We start from the raw sequence: 6,914 nt of genomic DNA, 5'->3' as shown, positions 1-6,914 counted from the left end.
ATCTTGTCCACCTCAGTCAGGTCACTCCTCAGTCTTCTCTGCTCCAGAGAAAACAACTGTGGGCAGCACGGTAGCATAGTGGTTAGCACTGTGGCCTCACAGCTCCAGGGTCCCAGGTTCGATTCCCGGCTGGGTCACTGTCTGTGTGGAGTCTGCACGTCCTCCCCGTGTCTGCGTGGGTTTCCTCCGGGTGCTCCGGTTTCCTCCCACAGTCCAAAGACGTGTAGGTTAGGTGGATTGGCCATGCTAAATTGCCCTTAGTGTCCAAAAAAAGGTGAGGAGGGGTTATTGGGTTATGGGGATAGGGTGGAAGTGAGGGCTTAAGTGGGTCGGTGCAGACTCGATGGGCCGAATGGCCTGCTTCTGCACTGTATGTTCTATTCGGGATGGTTTTTCTTGACTATTACATTGATGAACCCAAGCCTATCCAACTTCTCTTCACAATTTAAATGTTCCATCCCGGGCAACATCCTGGTGAATCTCCCCTGCACCCCCTCCAGTGCAATCACATCTTTCCTATAACGTGGCGACCAGAACTGCACATACTGCTCCAGCTGTGGCCTCACCAAAGTTCTATACAACTCCAACATGATCTCCCTGCTTTTGTAATCTAAGCCACGATTGATCACCTCTCACCACCCTATTAACCTGCCCTCCTGCCTTCAGAGATTTAAAAAAATAAATTTAGAGTACCGAAATCTTTTTTTCCCAATTAAGGGGAAATTTAGCGTGGCCAATACCCTGCACATCTTTGGGCTGTGGGGGTGAAACCCACGCAGACACGGGGAGAATGTGCAAACTCCACACGGACAGTGACCCAGAGCCGGGATCGAACCCGGGCCCTCAGTGCCGTGAGGCAGCAGTGCTAACCACTGCACCATCGTGCTGCTCTATGGCAAGTAGACTCTGGTAGAGACATTGCCATGGAGAATACACCAGGGAACAATTAACTACAAAGTTTTCGTTCAAATCTGGCAGGTCAACTCGGATTGGTCAATGGGGCCAGTGCTAAACATTTCACCATCATGCAGCATTCTCAATCTTAATTCCAATATTGGTATTGATGCCTTCAGCTGACTGGACCTTAAGCTCTGGAATTCTCTCCCTAACCTCTCCACCCCTCTATCTCCCATTCCTCCAGAGAGTATCGGCCGAAACTGCTCAATCTCTCCTCATACGACAAACCCTCATCTCTGGAATCAATCTAGTGAACCTCCTCTGAACTGCCTCCAAAGCCACTCCATCTTTCCTCAAATAAGGGGACTGAAACTGTGCCCAATACTCCAGGTGCGGTCTTACCAATGCCCTTGTACAGCTGTAACAACACTTCCTTACCTTTATACTCAATTCCTTTAGCTATAAAGGCCAACATTCCATTTGCTTTCCCTATTATCTGCTGCACCTGCAGACTAGTTTTCTGAGATTCATGCACAAAGACACCCAGATCCCTTTGCATCGGAGCACTCTGAAGTTTATGTCCATTTAGATAATAAGTTACCTTTCCTGTAAAGCCCCTTGGATGTTTATAGTATTAAAGGCATTATATAGCTGATCTTGTTGTAATGTAGGGCATGCAGAGCTGGTTTGTGCACAGAAAGCTTCCATAAACCTGCCTTATTGATGTTCTTTGAGGGCTAAATTGGTCAGGACATTCCTATTGTACGTAGAACTAGTGCGAGGGGATCATTTACGTCCTCTGAGCAGGCAGATGGGGCACGGGTTTGACATTTCGTCTGAAAGATGGCACCTCTGACAGTGCAGCACTCCCTCAGTACCCTGTAGGAGTGACAGCTTAGACTTGTACTCAAGTCCCTGGAGTCCTTATAACCCGGAGGTGTGAGCTGTGATCGACATTGCAACACGTGATGGGGGGGCTAGATAAATGTAAGTTTGTTTCTTGTGGCATGTTTATCCGAACCTTCTGTTTGGTTTAATCTCGTGACGCAGCCCATTGTGTTCCAGGTGACAATGGCAGATCTGTGCCTGGTGCCACAAGTGTACAACGCTGTGAGGTAAGGCTTTGTGCGGCAACTCTCGGCTTCCAGTCACTTCCCTGCAGAAACGTCCTGTCCAAAACTGAAGTAGCCGTCCCAGTGAGACCACTTAACCAGGGTTATAGACCTCACCACTTAATGTACTCACCAATATACACTGCCATTAAAGTCTATTTCAGATTTGCATTCAGTAATGTGGCAGGAACAAGTGTTTCTATCGCTTGTGTTTAGTTTCTCTCCACCAATCACCCCCATCTCCAACCATGAATCCTTAACAGCCGGTTCACTTATCCTTACTCTCCCACATCAGCTGTGGTTTCCTTCTATCGGAGTGCTGTCCTTATCCCTCCCAGATGCCCATTTACATCACTCCCCAGTCTAATTGCTCCTCCGTGCTGACTGGGCTCCTCTCTACCTGGGCCCTCAGCTGTGATCGGGCCTGTGCCGCTATTCCACTGCAGAGTCCCATGTGGGCCTCTGATGGGAAACAGAAAGGGTTTAAGACTGGTTGGGATTTGTGTTCCGGTAATTTGTGTAAATGTGGAGCCAACCGAAGCATGATGGGAGATTCTATTGCTCATTTGCCAGAAAGGTCATGAACTTCCTGTGTTCAGAGTAGTTTTCTACAACAATATATCCCAGAACCAGAAAGATGGCCGGGCTTAATAGATTTAAGATTGAGGCAGATTCTGGCCATGGTCATGTTGGAATTTGTGGAGTCTGAATCACCTGTTCTGATGCACGAGTTGTAGTGCGAGTGGGAGAGAGAGGACTCTTCATCCTTCTCACCTGTCAGATGTCCGCTATCTACCCCACACCCTCCTCCACTCCACCCCACACCCTCCTCCACTCCACCCCAAACTCTTTAGAAGTTCACTGGAGGAAGCTCTAGCGTCTTGCCCCAATTGAAGTGACATTTTCCAATCTGTGCTGCGGCTGTGATGCACTCGGTCACTTAGATGCTGCCTTATCCTCTCAACAGTAGGTTCAAGGTGGACCTGGCACCATTCCCCACCATTGCAAAGATCAATAACAACCTGCTGGAGCTCGAGGCCTTCACCATCAGCCACCCATCATGCCAACCTGACACGCCTCCTGACCCCTGAAGCAAAGGTTAAACCATCTCTTGACGAAAAGGGGTCTTTTGCTCAGCACAGCCCATAAACCAGGTTGAGTAAAAGGAACTGCTCGGACTTTCAAAAATGATTGATTGCAAACTATTCATGTGCAGGAATTCACTGTTCTACTCTTTCTAGTTTGAAATAGACAAATGTGTCCACACTTAAAAACAGTTCTTGTTTCTGTTGACCTTGTTGCTGACCTTTACTGGTCAGGGTTTTGGCCATGTTTTTGGTCAATTTTATTATTGTCAATCGCTGTCAACTATCCCAATGTATTTGCAAATCATGCCACTCGATGGCTGCGTGGAGCAAGTTTCTCTCCCACCATCTTGTACTGTTCAAATCCTTTTGATTCATTTACTGGTTCCATCAATAAAGGTAAAAAAAGATGATCTTGTAATGCTTATGTTGTCCGACAAATAAACCTTACAGGAGCTACTGAAATCTATCATGTTTCAGCTGCATAATGTCATGAGAATGTCACTTTAAAAATGTTTGGCTGCTCATGTTACAGCAGTGATGTCAGAGTGGGTGGAGCTGAGCTCCGGTTCTGCTTTTTAGTTTCACTTTGAGAAAAGCTTGGGTGTGTCTGTGTTTATTTGGTTTCGTTTTTCACTGTGTTGCAGCTGAAGTCAGACAAAGTAGCTGTACTGTTGATCTCTCGGCCATCAAAAGACTACCTTTTAATCATTTGGTGAATTCAGAATTATAATGTTTTCAGTAGTGAATGTAAACCCTGATGTGCTTCTGTTTAAAGGTTTGTTAAGTCTTCTGGGTGTTAAAAGGACAGCTTACAGATTACTTAGTGTTGTATTCTTTGGGGGTTATATTTGAATTGATGGTTGCTAAGCTGTTCACAGTTTGTTTTAGAAAAGTTAACTTGAGTTCATAGACTAAACATTGTTTTGCTTTAAAAAATACTTTTCCATTTCTGCTGTACCACACCTGTACAGTGGGCTGTGTGCTCCCCATACCACAATCTATTAAAAGTTGTGGGTCAGGTGAACTCCATGATACACTTTGGGGTTCTCTAAACCCTGGCCCATAACAATAGACAGCATCTTCAAGGAAAGTAAAAATCTTAATATTTCAGGTTCAGCCTATGACAAAAAATCAGATAACAGAAAAGCAAGTGAAGGAAGAAACTGGGTCAACTATACCACACGGACTGCAGCGGTTCAAGAAGACAGCTCAGCAATTGGGGATGGACAATAAATTCCACAGAAGCCCACACCCAAGAACAAATAAATATCCATGAGAAAGACAAATGAGCTGCAAATCCAATATTAAGTGGAGAGCACAGATTGGTTCATGGACAGCAGTGACGTGTGAAAAGCAAGAGGCTGGATGGGAGATATTAATCCCTACAAAACCTGGAGAGTGTGTGAACAAGTTAACTTAGTGGGGAAGGAGAAATAAAGGTTAAGGGGGGGGCTGTTGGGTTACAGGTATAGGGTGGATACGTGGGTTTGAGTAGGGTGATCATGGCTCGGCACAACATCGAGGACCGAAGGGCCTGTTCTGTGCTGTACTGTTCTATGTTCTAAAACCCGGAAAAGGGAAAGGAAACCGGGGCTTGGGAGGGGGGAAAAGGGTATTGACCCCCCCCCCCCCCCCCCAGCCTTGTTGCTACAACTGTTCCACTCCAGCACCTATTGTCCCTGGGAAATTGAGAGCTGTGGTGAAAACCTGAGGTTGTTAAAGGAATGTTAAGGCCAGAGGGTCACGTAGAAAAAGCTCGTCAGTATTGGCTCAATGGATTGGAGGCACATTTACCTCCCATGAGATTTTTTTAAAATGTCATTCTTGCGATATGAACATCACTGGCAGGTTGGCATTTATTCCCCACTCCATTGCCCATGAGGTGGTGGTGAACCACTATCCTTATAGCATATAGCTGTGAGGGAGTGCCAAGACTTTGACCCAATGCCAGTGAAGGAATGACAATATAGTTCCAAGTGAGGGAAGGTCATTGACAAAGCACCTGAAGGTGGCTGGACGTAGGACACTACCCTGAGGAACTCCTGGGACTGAGATTATTGACCTTCAACAACCATCTTCCTTCGTGTTAGATATGACTTCAACCAGAGGAGAGTCCCCCCCATTTCCATTAACTTCACTTTTGAGGACAGACAAGCCTGGGAAATATTTCAGATTGGCTGACGCCAGTATCGCTGCTGTACTGGAACAGCTTGGCGAGGGGTACAATACGTTTGGAGGTACAGGTATTTCTGGGTTGTTACATGGTCCATAGCCTTTGCAGTACCAGCGTCATTAGTTATTTCTTCATATGTGGGGAATGAATCAAATTGGCTGAAGCCAGACATCTGCGATGCTGTGGATCTCAGGAGGAGGTTGAGATGAATCATCCACTCTGTCCTTCTGGCTGGTGATTGCTACAAGTGCTTCAGTTTTGTCTTTTTCACTGATGTGCTGGCCTCCTTCCCCATTAATGATGGAGATTTTATGCTTCAGCTTCCTCCCACTAACTAGATGCTTAATTGTGTCACGATTCATGACCAGATGTGACAGGATTACTGACCTTCGATCTGATCTATTGGTTGTGGGATTACTGCTTCCACTTTTTAAGTGTGTATGTAGTCTTGTGGCTTATAGAATCATAGAATTTACAGTGCAGAAGGAGGCTATTCGGCCCATCGAGTCAGCACCGGCCCTTGGAAAGAGCACCCTACTCAAGCCCCAGCCTCCACCCAATTCCCACAACCCAACTTAACCTTTTTGGAGGTTTGGTCAATCCACCTAACCGGCACATCTTTGGACTGTGGGAGGAAACCAGAGCACCCGGAGGAAACCCACGCGGACACGGGGAGAACGTGGGTTTCCTCCGGCTTCACCAGGTTGGTACATCATTTTTAGATATGACATGCCCTCCTACACTCATTGAACCAGGGTTAATGCTCTGGTTTGATGGTAACACCAAACAATCTACAGCACACGTGCAATGGTTCAAGGCAGCTCACCACCGTCTCGAGGGTGGAGGAGGGGTGAAAACATGCTGCCCAATAATTGATTTGCTGAATAAAGAGACATGCTGTCGAAGCTTTTCATCGTGCACTCATCAGGACAGTGAGCAAGAAACTAAGACAACAATCTATACTGCGCAAGCGTGCTGATTGATTGGCAAATGGACTCTGTTTGGGAGAGACATTGCCGTGGAGAATGTACCGGGGAACAATTAACTGCAAATCTTTCGTTCAAATCAGGCAGGTTGATTCAGATTGGTCAACGGGGGATAACTGGCAGCAAACCTTTGGTCAGTTGGAAAAGGTGCAATGTGCTCCTTCTATCTGCAAAGGACAGGGAAAGCCAGTATAATCTTCCTACAGTATGGTCTAATTAGGGCTTTGGGAAACTGAAGCATGATTTCCACCCTCCTGTATTCTAGTTCTCTCAGTGTAAAGCCCAACATTCAATTAGCCTTTTTGTTAATATCTGGACCTGTTGACCTCCACCTTCAAGAACAACCAACAGGCAATAAATTCTGTCCTTGCCAGTTATGCAGACATGGTTAACTTGAAGAAAATGCTGCAAAATCCCCCCTCCTGCTCTGCAGTTACTTAATTCCATGTTGCAAACACCTGGCCTACCCCTGCCCACTAGGAACCAGACCAAGAATCACAAATCGCATAGAATTTAAGTGCAGAAGGCGGCCATTCGGCCCATCGAGTCTGTACCAGCCCTTACAAAGAACACCCGACTGAAGCCCACGTATCTACCCTATCCCCGTAATCCCCAATTAACATTTTTTGGACACTAAGGGCAATTTAGCATGGCCAAT

At 46.3% G+C, this 6,914-nt stretch overlaps 1 long non-coding RNA gene across 1 annotated transcript; it reads left to right on the top strand.

Annotated features, from left to right (window-relative positions):
- The first annotated feature begins 1,945 nt into the window (after positions 1-1,945).
- On the top strand, positions 1,946-3,563 carry LOC119979561. Its single transcript, XR_005463752.1, has 2 exons — positions 1,946-2,012; positions 2,977-3,563. It is a non-coding gene; the product is annotated as an uncharacterized LOC119979561 (long non-coding RNA).
- The last annotated feature ends 3,351 nt before the right edge of the window (positions 3,564-6,914 follow it).

This window comes from Scyliorhinus canicula, chromosome 2 (genome assembly GCF_902713615.1).
Source record: "Scyliorhinus canicula chromosome 2, sScyCan1.1, whole genome shotgun sequence".
Classification (NCBI taxonomy): domain Eukaryota; kingdom Metazoa; phylum Chordata; class Chondrichthyes; order Carcharhiniformes; family Scyliorhinidae; genus Scyliorhinus; species Scyliorhinus canicula.
Note: the sequence above shows the minus strand (reverse complement) of the source record. Positions and strands in the feature narration are given on the sequence as shown.